A 15,259-nucleotide genomic window follows, 5' to 3' on the forward strand; every position below is an offset into this window, starting at 1 on the left:
GTTTATGGTTAGTTTTTGTATAAATTATGGATTTTTCAAATGTTCATTTTTTTCCCCTGTGCTTAAAACGCATTAAAAAAAGTGTTTACAAAGAGCATTTTGTAAGGCTATAGCGTGAACTCTTGTAATGTTAGTTTTCTCTGTTCAAGGTTTTCTCAGTATTCAATATTTTTACATTTAGTTTACTATTACACTATGCATTCTACGGTATAATTAACTATTTTTGTGCTTAAAAATATTTTAAAATATATATTTACATACAGCTTGTATGGTCTGTAACAGATTAATTGTATTTACATGCAGTTGTGCTTGAAAGTTTGTGAACCTTTTAGAATTTTCTATATTTCTGCATAAATATGACCTAAAACATCATCAGATTCTCACTCAAGTCCTAAAAGTAGATAAAGAGAAACCAGTTAAACAAACGAGACAAAAATATTATACTTGGTCATTTATTTATTAAGGAAAATGATCAAATATTACATATTTGTGAGTGGCAAAAGTATGTGAACCTTTGCTTTCAGTATCTGGTGTTAACCCCCTTTGCAGCAATCACTGCAACTAAACGTTTCCGGTAACATTTGATCATTCCTGCACACCGGTTTGGAGGAATTTTAGCCCATTCCTCCAGACAGAACAGCTTCAACTCTGGGATGTTGGTGGGTTTCCTCATATTAACTGCTCGCTTCAGGTCCTTCCACAACATTTCGATTGGATTCAGGTCAGGACTTTGACTTGGCCATTCCAAAACATTAACTTTATTCTTCTTTAACCATTCTTTGGTAGAACGACTTGTGTGCTTAGGGTCGTTGCCTTGCTGCATGAACCACCATCTCTTGAGATTCAGTTCATGGACAGATGTCCTCACATTTTCCTTTAGAATTCTCTTATATAATTCAGAATTCATTGTTCCATCAATGAAGACAAGCCGCCCTGGCCCAGATGCAGCAAAACAGGCCCAAACCATGATACTACCACCACCACGTTTCACAGATGGCATAAGGTTCTTATGCTGGAATGCAGTGTTTTCCTTTCTCCAAACATAACACTTTTCATTTCAACCAAAAAGTTCTATTTTGGTCTCATCCGTGCACAAAACATTCTGCCAATAGCCATCTGGTTTGTCCACGTGATCTTTAGCAAACTGCAGACGAGCAGCAATGTTTTTTTGGAGAGCAGTGGCTTAATCCTTGCAACCCTGCCATGCACTCCATTGTTGTTCAGTGTTCTCCTGATGGTGGACTCATGAACATGAACATTAGCCAATGTGAAAGAGGCCTTCAGTTGCTTAGAAGTTACCCTGGGGTCCTTTGTGACCTCGCCGACTATTACACACCTTGCTCTTGGAGTGATTTTTGTTGGTCAACCACTACTGGGGAGGGTAACAATGGTCTTGAATTTCCTCCATTTGTACACAATCTGTCTGACTGTGGATTGGTGGAGTCCAAATTCTTTAGAGATGGTTTTGTAACCTTTTCCAGCCTGATGAGCATCAACAACTCTTTTTCTGAGGTCCTTTGTTCATGCCATGAAACACTTTCACAAACCTCCCTGTTCTTTAAATAACACAAGGTGCCCACTCACACCTGATTGTCATCCCATTGATTGAATACACCTGACTCTAATTTCACCTTCAAACTAACTGCTAATCCTAGAGGTTCACATACTTTTGCCACTCACAAATATGTAATATTCGATCATTTTCCTTAATAAATAAATGACCAAGTATAATATTTTTATTTCATTTTTTAAGTGGTTTCTCTTTATCTACTTTTAGGACTTGAGTGAAAATCTGATGATGTTTTAAGTCATATTTTTGCGAAATATAGAAAATTCTAAAGGGTTTAGAACGAATTACGGTTGTGACCCGAGGTTCCACTGTATATATGAAATTTGGAATTATTCATTTTATGACCTGTATAGTACATTTTGGAAAACATTGTGGCACGGATGCAACATTATTCATATTATTCATATTCATTTGCATAACATCTTGCGGTTTTAATCAGTGACCGCATGTTTTTTTTTTTTCCCCCGATCTTGCCAGTCTCCACGTTGCTGTATGGTGCTGTTTCTTTTGTACTCCAGGACATGCAGAGGAAAGAATATTAAAGAGAGGGTCAGTTCAGCGCTATATGCAATCATCAAGCTCAATTGGTAACAGTTCATACACACGGAAGGACCGTCCTTCCTACATTTATGACATGTGTACCTGTTGCAATGTAAAAAAGGAAGATGATTATTTTATGAGTTCAATGAAGCAACACTCCAATCTCTTCCGTCATGAAAAAAGTAAAAATAACACAGGTTATCATAAAGCAATAATTCATATTTAAAAAAAAAAAAGCAAAAAAAACCAGTCTTTGATAAAGCATTCTTATTCTATACAAAAGCTATCATGCGGCTTGTGCGCATTTTCCCTTTCCTGAATCCTTTACCTCAGAGGAATTTCAGCACAGTAATATACATTTCTTAGGCTATGCACCTGTTAAGTCCAGACAAAGTCTGACATTATGAATTGGTTAATATTATTAAGCCAGAAAAGTACAAAGTGCACTTTATCTGGACTATTTTGTGCTAAATGCCATTTTGAAGACTCCATTATAAAAAAAAAAAAAATTGTTCATTGCTAAGTTGATGCTATATACCATAAAACATAAAAGAGCACTTATCAGTTTAAAACAACTCTCTGCTTTTCTATGTCTTTAATCTACATGCAACAAAAAAATAATATGGTGACTGCAATACCAACAAACATACACATACCCATCCCATACTTTGCATATGATGTCAAGAATCCAGGAATATCCAACTGAAGCACTATTGACACGATGTGACTAATCACCAAGATGTGGTTATATTAAACTCAAATTCAATCCTAGTTAGAAACGTGTAGAACACCACCATTGAAACTCATTATTAATTTTGCTCCCTAAAGCTAAAAAAAAAAGGACATGGAAAGTTGAGGCCCTTTGAACTGATAAAACTGCACAGGTAATAAAAGCATATGAAATGTCAAGAAACACAATGAGCACTATACACACCTTATCAGCCAAAATAATATTATTCTATTATTATTATATTTTTTTTGGCATGGTAGTAAAAATCTTTTCACGTTTACCTTTTAAAGATCCATAATAAAAGTATTAAAACCAGAGCTATTACAAATATAGAAAGAAAATATGCCTAGGATAGGGGTTGCCAGACATTCCTTATATATGGGACATGTCCCATTATTTGATCATTTTGTCCCCTGTCCGTACTGACCTTTCAGGGACACCCAAATGTCCCTATTTAGTTCATTTTCAAATTTTGTAATAAAAATATATCTTTACTACCTTCTTAAGGTACTTAGTTGTAACGTTATAAGTAATTATACTTTCTTTTCTCAGATACTCTTGATGGAAATAACCCAAATGTAACGAATAAACTAGTGTTTTCTGCCTGTTTGCAACTTGTTCAGTTGCTATAGTTGGCTGAGGACAGAGACACTGTTACCGTTTTGCTCTCCAGCCGCGCTGCTGTGCAGCTCTGCATCAGCATTGCAACATACAGTTTCAACAAAGTGCGTTGTTACTACTTGCCACAGCCCACTTTTTTTCTAACTGTCTGTATTAAATAATAATATTTCTCTGTTGTCTGTATTAAGTAAATATTTTCAAATGATTTCACTTTTACAGAATTTTTTTAGCTTGTATTAAATAATTTTCAAATGATTTTACTTTTCCTCATAACTCATTAAAATCCTTGCTTTATGTTTTTAACTTTTGTCTCTACTTTTATATAATATATTGGTCTGGGTGTGTAGAGGGCATGTATAAATTTATATATATAGTAATATAGAGAGAGATTTTAAGAGTGTCCCATATTTCTTATTTTCTAATCTGGCAATCCTAGCCTAGGAATAAATTATTTATTTACCTAAATACTAAGGAAGGTGGGAAACAATACTACCCTGAGGTAGTCCAGGACTAGTCCCCTCTGCTACACTTCACTTCAGGAGTTAAAGGATTTTGCAGGACAAGAATAATATATATGAATATATTTTAATTATGACATGATTTTTAGTTCATAACCATTAAGAACACTGACAAAATTTGTATATTACACAAAAAACCCATTAGAACCCAGTGATTTAAAAAAAAATTACCCAAAAATTCACTTACTGTATATGTTTTATTGAAACCAAAAATTAGGTCAAAAAGGTAGAGTCAGATTTAGTACATTAAACAAAATCAAAATTCAGCAGGTCTCTACCATACCCACCCCGACTTAATGAGTTGATTGCTATTTAGTGGCATTCTCAGTACACAGCCTTAGCCTTGGATGGCTGCATGGATAAAAGGAGAAGGGCAGGTAATAAACAAAAACAGAAATTGGGACAAAAGAAACAGAGAAGTGAGCAAGTGAGTGCAAGCTCTATAAAGGTATGAACCAAGAAGGGTGGCTAGACCTCCACACAATTTTCTAGTAGAGGTGAGTGAATGAGACAGAGAGAGAGAGAAAGATAGTGCCCAAATGAGTGAGAGTATGGAGTGTGAATCAGTTGGAAGTAGATGTCCAAATCTGCTGAATAACTAAAGGAGCAGTGAAGGCAGAAGGTAACTGGTGTCAGGTCAGGTCAGGGAGCATGCATTAATACAACGCGTTGCTGTACCTACCACATGACAAAACAGCTCAGAATCCTAGTTGGCAAACCCCTAGGCAGACAAAAGGTTCAGTCTCGCCCACCAGAAATCATCATCTATCTGCCATAGCCAGATGTTATGTGGGTGTCCCCTTGGCCTGGTCCAATGAGGATATTGTGAGCCGGATCACCCTCAGGGAATTGTGCCACATGGCCGTAACTAATGCTCCCTCACAATGCAGGTAATGTGTGTTATTCGTGAATCCACGAGCAAAAGCTCATTCGACACAAAGTCAAATCAGCGGTACCCAAAGATCCTCTGAAGAGACACAGTACCAAAGGTTTTCAGATCACTGGATAGCATCCATGTCTCACAACCAAATAGCAAGACAGGAAGCACCAGGACTGTAAAGACTTGGACCTTCGTGCTTCAGCATAGATGTTGGAAGCCCTTTCCAGCGACCTCATGTCCATCCCCCCTCCATATTCTCCAAATCTGTCTACTGACTTCATATTTAGAGTCACCAGAGACATGAATGTCACTGCCGAGGGAAGTGTGCCTCTCGGCAAGTTCGATACTCTCTCTGCAGACAGACACACTGCTGACGGCTGTTCCTAAGAGGTCATTAAAGGCCTGGATTTTGGTTTTTATCCAGGACACTTGAAAGCCCAGACACTCGGTCAGATTCCTCGGTCGGTCCCTCAAGATCTCTGATCAAAGCCTCCATTGACTCTGCAAAGATCACAGCATCGTCAGTAAAGTCAAGATCAGTGAATCTTATTTTGCCAACAGATGCCCCACAGCTGCTGAAGGATCAAGAACACACCCCTGACGAACCCCAGAATCAACTGGCAAAAAGGCAGAGGTTCTGCATCCACTCTGCACAGCACTCACATTACCAGTGTACAGGCCGGCCATGATATCCAGCAATATTCTCAGGAACATTTTAAGAAAATCAACAAAGCTTGAAAAGAAACTCTGCAGATATTTGTGTTTGCGCTCCATGAAAACCCTCAGTGCCAGGATGTGGTCAATGATAGACTTCTGAGGCATAAAACCAGACTGCTCCAGTCACTCGTAGGATCCATGATCACTTGCTCACCTACCAAGGACAACCCTAGCAAGGACGTTACCTGGCACCAAGAGCGGTGTTTTCCGCCTGTACCTGCTGCAGTCCAGGCGATCAGCCTTCCCTTTCCAGATAGATACGTCAAGTCCCGTTTTCCAATCAGTTGGGATGACACCTGTCTCCCAAATGGAAGCAAAGATTGCTTGCAATGTCAGGAGTACAGCCTTACCACCAGCCTGGAGAAGTTTACCCCTGATACCACAGATCCCTGTAGCCTTCCCTAACCTCAGCTGGATCACTACCTGTGCAATCTCAGTGAGTATGGGTGGTTCACAGCTAATTGGAGGATCAGCCTCAAGAACTGTGGACCTTGAGATATCCAATGTCCTAGCTGGCGGATCAGCTTTAAACAGCCACTCCAAGTAGCCAGCCCAGCGGGTCACAATTGCAGTGTCATCTGTAAGGACCATTCCATTAGCCGCCCTTGACTGCAACTCTCAGAGAACAGATTTGGATGTGCGTAATGCTTCGATTCCTTTGTAAGAAGGATGTGGGTCACTGGACCATAGATGGTGTGTCACTTGCTCATAGATTCCTCAACAAACACCTCCTTATTTGCCCAAAGAGCCCTTGAAGCCGTCCTTCTCAGTCCCCGGTAGAGCCTGGAGTTGTCATTAAGCCATGCACTGTAACTCCTCTCAATAATATCCAGAATGCCCTGCGAGAGGAAACACCTCCTTCTGGGAACACTGGTAAAACCAACAGGTGTAGTTGTTTTTTTGTTTGTTTTTCTGTTAACTAAATATAACTTTTTAATATTAATGATATAGTATGCACTTATATATCTATACTAATAAAAGGCAAAGCCCTCACTGACTCACTGACTGACTGACTCACTCACTCATCGCTAATTCTCCAACTTCCCGTGTAGGTAGAAGGCTGAAATTTGGTAGGCTCATTCCTTACAGGCTACAAAATTTAAGCAGGTTTCATTTTGAAATTCTACGCGTAACGGTCATAATGGTAAACTTTCTTATTTATGGTCATATCTTCATGGAATTTGGTAGGTGGCTTCCCTGTGCTAACCGAAACCAATGTACGTACTTATTTCGGTGGTATGACGCCACTGTCAGCCGCCATATTGAACTTTCCAACGGTTTTTGTTATCTATGGGCCCATCTTTTGAAATTCTACGCGTAACGGTCATAAAGGTCGACAACGTTCGCCATGTTAAACTTTATTTATGGTCATATCTTCATGGAATTTGGTAGGTGGCTTCCCTGTGCTAACCGAAACCAATGTACGTACTTATTTCGGTGGTATGACGCCACTGTCAGCCGCCATATTGAACTTTCCAACGGTCTTTGTTATCTATGGGCCCATCTTCAAGAAATTTGGTACGTGGGTTCCCAACGCTAACTGAATCCTACTTACGTACATATATATGTCCATAGCCTGCAGCTCGGTCGCCGTGTGAGGTGGTGTTGGGTCCCCCATCCCCACGCCTCCCACGTTGTTGGCCACCTGCCTATATAAGGCTGTCCGTTGCTCCGGTCTCTTCATTCCCTTCCTTGCTTGCTTCGCCATGGTATTCACGTCTCCCTGCTGATAACTGCAGCCTTTTTATTTATTCCACAGCTTCTCCGCTGTTTTACTGTTCGTTTATTACGATTATAGTTATTGTATAGGTATTTTAGAGTTAGTTTACATTTCCTTTATCGTTCCAACCATACCCCCATTAACATGTCTATCGAGGTGATCACCATCAATCAAAGAACTGTCGCTTACCGAGTGGTTTCCATGTCCGGAGATGGCACCTGCCTTTTCCATTCTCTGTATTACACAGGGTTCGCAAAATCGCTAGTCCGACGTCCCGGGGCTATTGAGTCTTCCAGTCGGGCTGCCAAAATCTCTCTCTGCCCTGCCCGTCGGGCTATCATAGCAAGGAAAAATATATGTTAATGCTTTTACATTCTTTCGCAAATGTAGCTGGGTAATTGTGTCATTTTCGGGCATGGATGAGCCACTGTCAATATGTGAAATATTGAAATCGCGTTTGAATTTGCGCTTGTTTTTTTAATTTCACTTTGTGATCATGCAAACTGTGTATAGAGAGCGGCAGTACTGATTGGTATATGACGGATTAATTGCGCACCAATTCCTCCGACATCGTCTTATCACTCATTAGCTTACTATTCAAACGTGACAAGTGAAATCTCCCGCAGCAAGCTTAAAAATGTGATAGAGGTTGATTGCGCAGAGAATTTAAAAAATCGCTGACCGTTATGTGTGTGTGTAATAATAGATTGATTTACACAGGTATTTTAGTTCTGCTGAGCCAAATAAGACAGGTCAGGATGAAGAAGGGACAGCCAAAGAAAAGCCTACCACAAAGCAGAAAAGCTATGATAAATCAGATTATGAGGCAAAAAGAAAGCACAACATTTTGGTTTCGTGGACAAAAGAATTTCTGTGGCTGAAATATGACAAGCTAAATAACAATGTTCTACCGGGTGTGTCGTGAGTTTCCCTCAATTTCTGACTCGACAAGCGCCTTTGTTACTGGGACCAGTAATTTTAGGAAAGACCCCATCAGAACCCATGAGAAATCTCTGCATCACAAGAAATGCATTGGTGCTCAGTCTGCAGCATCTTTCCCAGAACAAGCACCAATTGCAAAAAACATACTAAAAATAAACCAAGCACAACAAGAAGTCCTGAAAAAGCTGTTTAGAACAGCGTACTATGTTGCAAAGAGTGAACTACCATTGGCAAAATTTAGCAGTCTTTGCAAACTTTAAAAAGCAAATGGCCTAGATCTTGGTTCCACTTACCTCAATTACCATGCTTGCAGAGAGTTTATTGGAGCAATAGCACAAACTTCAAGAGACCAGATCAAAAAGGAAATTCAAGAAAGTAGGTTCTTATCCGTTCTTGCAGATGACAGTACAGACACTGGTATAATAGAACAGGAGCTGGTTCATGTCAGGCATGTGAGAGATAATGGTGACATATCCATATACATGATCAAATGTCAGCCAGTCAAGATTGCAAATGCTGCAGGTATTTTAGAGGCTCTTGATGAAGCAGTGAACACCATTGGGTATCAGAGAAGACACATGGAAAAAGAAAGTAGTGTGTGAAAATTTTGATGGTGCTGCAGTGATGATGGGTTAGAAAACAGGAGTAGCTGGGAGACTGAAACGGAGGATACCCCACATCATAACAATCCACTGTGTGGCACACAAATTAGAGCTAGCTGTGCTGGATAGTGTGAAAGGCTGTGAGTACCTAGTGAAATTTGAACATACACTAAAAACCATCTTTAAGATGTACTACTATTCCCAAAAGAAGCGAAGAGAACAGACAGAAATAAGTGAACTGCTAAATGAGAAACTGGCACATTTCAGTGGCCTGAAGAGCACACGGTGGCTTCCAAGCCGGCTGAGATGTCTGAAGGCTGTGGAAAAAAAATTACACTCCCACTGTTGTTCATATGGAGAACATGGCAGGAGGAAGTGATATCAAGTCCGAGAATGCAGCCAAGGCTAAGGGGGTGGTGCAGGAGATGAAGGCTGAGAAATTTGTTCGCTTCCTGCATTTCATGTTGGACTACAGTACCATATTATCCAAGTGCTGTACTGATTTTCAGTATGATAACCTAAACATCACACAAACAAATCAGTTAGTTGAGAGCACAACATCACGCTTACTCAGCCTAAAAACAAAACCAGGAGAATACCAGAAAACCTTGGACACAAAGTTCACAGCGAATGAGGATGGTAGCATTTGCTAATGTGGAACTCAGCTCACAAAAAGTCAGCGACCTGCTAGAAGAGGTGAGGGAACAGACAAAGACACCTTTGGTGCAGAGATTCAGAAGATTATTGACAACACAGTCAAGTACATGGACAACAGATTTAAAAATCTGCGTGAAAAGCCTCTCGCGTTTCAAGGTTTTTGACCTTTCCACTCTTCCATACTCCAGAGAAGAGCTGGCATATTATGGGGATGAAGAGGTTGATTATCTTGTCATACATTTTGCCAGTTTGCTAGATGAGGAAGAGAAAGAGAAAATTCCACAAGAATGAATGGATCTAAAAATGTGGCTTGCAGAACACCGGGGTAGCAAGGTAGATTGCTTGTACAGCAATCATCTCTCTGTGAATCCAGAACACCTCTCTCATATCTTGTTGCTGGTGAAATTAATGCTGACACTTAGTCCATCAACAACCATCTGTGAGAGAGTATTTTCTTGCATGAACTAAGTGAAGAAAACACATCGTACCTCTCTACACCCTAAAACACTGAATGACTGAATGCAACTCTCCATTAATAGGGAAACAGTTGAATCTTTTTGCCCTGACAAGTCAATTCGTTTCTGGATGTTTTCTGGAAAAGGTTCAAGACACCTGGATCATAAAACCCCGACAAGAACAAAGAGCAGTGAAATGGAGGCCGATGCACAGGAAGAGAAAGCTGATGAAGGAGATGCTATGCCCTCAACGTCGAGGGGCATTTTCACATCCGTGACTTCAGTGGAAATTTCAGATTCAGAATCTGACACAGACTGATTTATGTTCTACGCAGTTCTTACAAGTTCATAGAAATTTCTGTTCAATTAGAACCAAATATTTGAGTTGATTGTAATTTTTATACAGTTGTTGTAATTTGTGTTTTAACAATTTTTTGATTGATGTTTTGTTTCCTTTACAATATTATACATTAAAAATAATCTCTTTTTTTATTCGGGCTACTTAAATTTATTTTGAGCTACCAAAAACTGGAGTGCCTGCCCGAAGGGCTACCAGGGATTTTGGAATTGCTTTTCACATGGCCAACTGTACGTTGCATGCTCAAGAGTAAGCTCAGCGCACAGCTTGGTCATATTACAACCGGAGTTCCGAACTGACAACGTGGCATACAATGAGATCCTTAAAAAATAATTACTGGTGTATTTTCCCTCAGTTTAAAAAGGGTTTACTTTTCTTCTTAATAGAAATTTTAAGGCAGTACTTCGCCACTGTGTAGCGCAGGTAATTTGCTAGTATAATAAAAACTATGTATCATATATAATATAATAATTTTCAGCACTGTTTATATAAATTTTGGTTATGAGTTATCTACAGGTTTCTTTGATATTTTGGCATGCTCCAAAAATATTCTCATTTCACTCTCCAACTTCACTTTTCACACAGCCAACTCGTGTATAACTGAATCCGAACATCTCAAATTTGATAATCTGTCCTTTACTTAAACCAATAATTGAGACTTGAATTAATTCAGATTAAAAATATGCCTTCACTCCAATACATTTCAAAGTTGGTTAAAAATTCTGGGGTGGCATGTATGCACCTGTATGTCATATGTAACAACAGTAATGAGTCTGTTAAAATACTGCTTTCACAATGTTATTAAATGACTTTCTTTCTTTCTTTCTTTCTTTCTTAATAATGTATGGAAATTAAGGGGAAGTGCATTTAAGCTAGGAAGTACCTTTTTAAAACTTACATTTACATATATTTGCTTGGCAGATGGTTTTATCCAAAGCATCTTGCATAAGATGTAAACATAATTGAGTAACATAAGGCTCAGGAATGTTTGCTTACCAAGTGTTGTAGGACAGGTAACAAAAAGTAGATTGCCACAAGTGAAAAGATGCAATAAGTAATAAATTTACAACCATAAATTAGCAATTGATAAATCAATTAAATGTAATATAACAACATGTAAAACAACAATATAAAAGATCACAGAGCAAAGTTTTTTGTTTTTTTTTAAACACTGGAACAAACAACCAAATCATATAGTTGAAGCAGAAACCTTGATAAATATTTGAATTAAATACATGGACAGCTTATCTGAATTGTCTCCAATCACTTGTCACATCTCTTATGTAAATATTTCAAATCTACTAGGTTGATTGGTAGAGAAACAAATAAAGTCATTATCCTAAATTTTCCAAAAATGTCACCAAGAAGCTATCACATTAAAAATACTAATTTTCTAATGCAAATATTGCATATGTTGATTCATAAACATCAGGGCAGTAAATCTTGTCTGTGAGTATGCTTGAAAACAGGACCCTGAACCAAGTAGTAGTAGTATTATACTTATATACCAATCAGCCACAACTTTAAAACCACTTGCCTAATATTGTGTAGGTCCCCCTAATGCCACCAAAACAGCCCTGCCCCATTGAGGTATGGACTCCCAAAGACCTTTAAAAGATCCTATTGTATTGGGCACCAATACATTAAGCAGTAGATCCTTTAAATACAATAAGTTAAAAAAAGTGTGGACTCCATGGATCATACTTATTTTTCCAGCATCATCCCACAGATGCTTGATTGAATAAAGATCTGGAAAATTTGGAGGCCAACTCAACACCTTGAACTCTTTTTCATATTACTCAAACAATTAGACTTTTAATCTTAGTCTTTATTATGATTGCACATATAAAAACTGAAATGACAACATATCAGTGCAAAGCAAAAAGGGATTATAAAAAATACAAGAATATACACAACATGCTACACATACATTAACATCCACATGAATGCCAGTACCCAAGGTTTCTCAGGCTAACTTCGCCCCAAAGCATCACAAAGCCTTTTCCAACTTGTCTTCTTTCCATAATGTACAGTATCCTGCTGCCATCTCTTCCCTAGGTAAATAACACACACACACCTGGCTGTCCACAAGATCCATAAGAAAACATTATTCATCAGACTAGGCCATCTTTTTCCCTTGCTCAGTGGTCCAGTTCTGAAGCTTGCATGCCCATCACAAGAGGTTTCAGTGGTTGACAGGGGTAAGCATTTTCACTCTGATCGATCTGTGCCTATGCAACACCACACACAGGAAGCCACGATGGTATGTGTCTATATGCTCACATTTTAAAATGGTTAACAATTTAAAAAGTAAATGCCATTTATGTCTGTATAATATGGTACTTCTTACTTGTAATCCAATTATGTATTATGCATAGTCATGTGAAAAAGTACAACTCACGAAATGTTTTGTTTTGACATATCAAGATTTGATTTTCATTTTAAAGAATCTTTAGATAAAGGCGATATACAATAATTGAAAATAGCGAAGAAAATGTAACTGCAGGAATTAACTGAATGAAAAATATCTGTAGGTGGAAAATGGTAGTATACACTTGACTGTAATAGTTGTTAATGCAACCTTTTGCCACAACCTCAAGTAGATATTTGCTATAACTGTATTCCAGCTCCTGACATCAACAGGGAGAATGTTTTTTTCATCTTCATAATGCAGAATTCTTTCACCTGTGTGATATTTGAAGGTTGTCTTCTGTAAACAGCACATTCAGCGCTTTAACTTGGCTATTCCAGAGGCTGCCTGCCTTTCTTTCTCCCTTTTCTCTATTCCTAGGTGGGTTGGCTGGTATGTTTAGAGTCATTGTCATGTTTTAAGGTTAACTGTTGAGCTTCATTCTTCTGACAGATGGTCTCGTCTTATTCTCAACCACCCTCTGATTAAATGTAGAATTCATAGTGGATGGTGAACTGCTTCAGGCAGTGATGAAGCCAAGCAGCTCTAAACCACAATATTTCTACCACCATGTTGTAAACTTAGTATAAGGTTATGATCTTTTCCTAGGTATTCATCGGCAAACATTATCCTTGTCATGATGTTATTTTTGGACAGCAAAGGTTTCCTCCAAGCACATCTCCAATGGAGATCTAATCAGTGCAGACTGGTTCTAATGGTAGACTCATATGCTTTAACATCAACAGTGGTAAGAACTACCTGTAGATCTAATGATGAAATTCTGGGGTTCAACAACAAAGAGCAAACTAAACTGTCTGTCTGAGGTTTAAATAAGACATGTTCCTCTAAGATCTTGCACCCGACTCCAATTTTAAATATTTGAGGTAGTGATAAATAAATGTAAGAGTGCACCTACTTTATCCACATATGAAGATCAAATCTGGATATCCCAGTTTTTGTTACACACAGGGTGTAATGACTTTTTTGCATGTAAGCTGATCCTCTGTGCACTGTAACAAGGCATGCATTGCTTAAAGCTTCCTGTTTGTCCTGGTCACAGTCATGTTGTTTGCCTGACTATGGTAAAGTCATCCCTGATGGAGGATCACAGGAATCATGGGAAAAAGGGGTCTATTCATTGGATTGGCTGGCCGAGCAACGTTTCAGCCGCGGAATGGCCAAATGGGGAGGCAGCTTGAAGTCTCCCAGGACTCTAAAAATATCCAAATCTTATTATGTGATATCATCTACTGTTAAATTCTGCTCCATGCTTCTAAAATTTTTATTATTATGCTGTATTAAGGATTTGTTCTGTGTATTGTATTGTATTGACCCCCTTCTTTTGACACCCACTGCATGCCCAACCTACCTGGAAAGGGGTCTCTCTTTGAACTGCCTTTCCCAAGGTTTCTTCCATTTTTCCCTACAAGGTTTTTTTGGGAGTTTTTCCTTGTCTTATCAGAGAGTCAAGGCTGGGGGGCTGTCAAGAGGCAGGGCCTGTTAAAGCCCATTGCGGCACTTCCTGTGTGATTTTGGGCTATACAAAAATAAACTGTATTGTATTGTATTGTATTCAAAACAGTGTAATTGCTGTTTTCAACTGTTGCTAAAATCTGACAGGTTTCACGCCTGTCTACTCTCTCTTAGCTCTCTTAACATTTGAATAATTACATCACAATTTAAGGAAATTCACCTTCTTACTTTTGATATAGTATTGTTTGTAACCAAATTTGAACATCATTTAGGGTTTGTAGTGATTTAAATTCTGTCTTATATGCCTACAGCAAATATAGCTAAACATCCTGCTTGAGTGACAGATGTGAAAAATAGATTATTCAAAAGACTCACAAACAGAAGTTTGCTGCACTGACTAGCTATGGTGATTTAGAGATAAAGTAGCTACCTCTGAAGGCTCCTGAAACTGGATCACTTATACTGTACATTGCTCATACTACACATTCTTGCCATATGCTGAAGTGATACTTGTAAAAACAAAGAAAAGAATAAGTTCAGTTCAGGCTGAAAAAACAGTGGTAGTATTAACAACATACTGCAGAGTAGAAAAAAAGTAAATAAAACTAAGTGTGGGTTATTCACTGTTAATACATTTCCATACTGGTATTAATAATTCAATTCAACTTATACATATTGTATATGCCAATAAACAGACAATATTGTGTCATATATTACGTTTTTGTGCTCTCTGCAATGCAAATAACTAGATAAATAAGATAAAGGAATAATTGAAATGCTAAATAAATGTAGGGCAAAACTAAGAGATGAGATGACTGAAAATATCAAGAATTAACCAGAATTATGAAAAAAACTAAAAAAAAACTGAAACCGCATATAAGCTGAATGGAACAGCAGATCTGGATTTAGATTTTAAAGATGCAACTTGAGCTTTTTAAACCTTACAGGCAGAGCAAAGGGAGACGTCCTAGAGTTATGGACCACAAATGCAGATAAGCATTCTTCATGAGTTGTAACGTATGTCACCAAGATGTAGAAAATACTGGTTTGAGCTTCTCACAGATTT

General features: G+C 38.4%; 1 protein-coding gene across 4 annotated transcripts in view; it reads right to left on the reverse strand.

The window, feature by feature from the left end:
- mpped2a (metallophosphoesterase domain containing 2a) overlaps positions 1-15,259 on the reverse strand; it is a 267,488-nt gene that overhangs the window by 40,737 nt on the left and 211,492 nt on the right. The window lies entirely within an intron of this gene.

The sequence above is a fragment of the Polypterus senegalus genome, chromosome 1, assembly GCF_016835505.1.
Source record: "Polypterus senegalus isolate Bchr_013 chromosome 1, ASM1683550v1, whole genome shotgun sequence".
NCBI lineage: Eukaryota > Metazoa > Chordata > Cladistia > Polypteriformes > Polypteridae > Polypterus > Polypterus senegalus.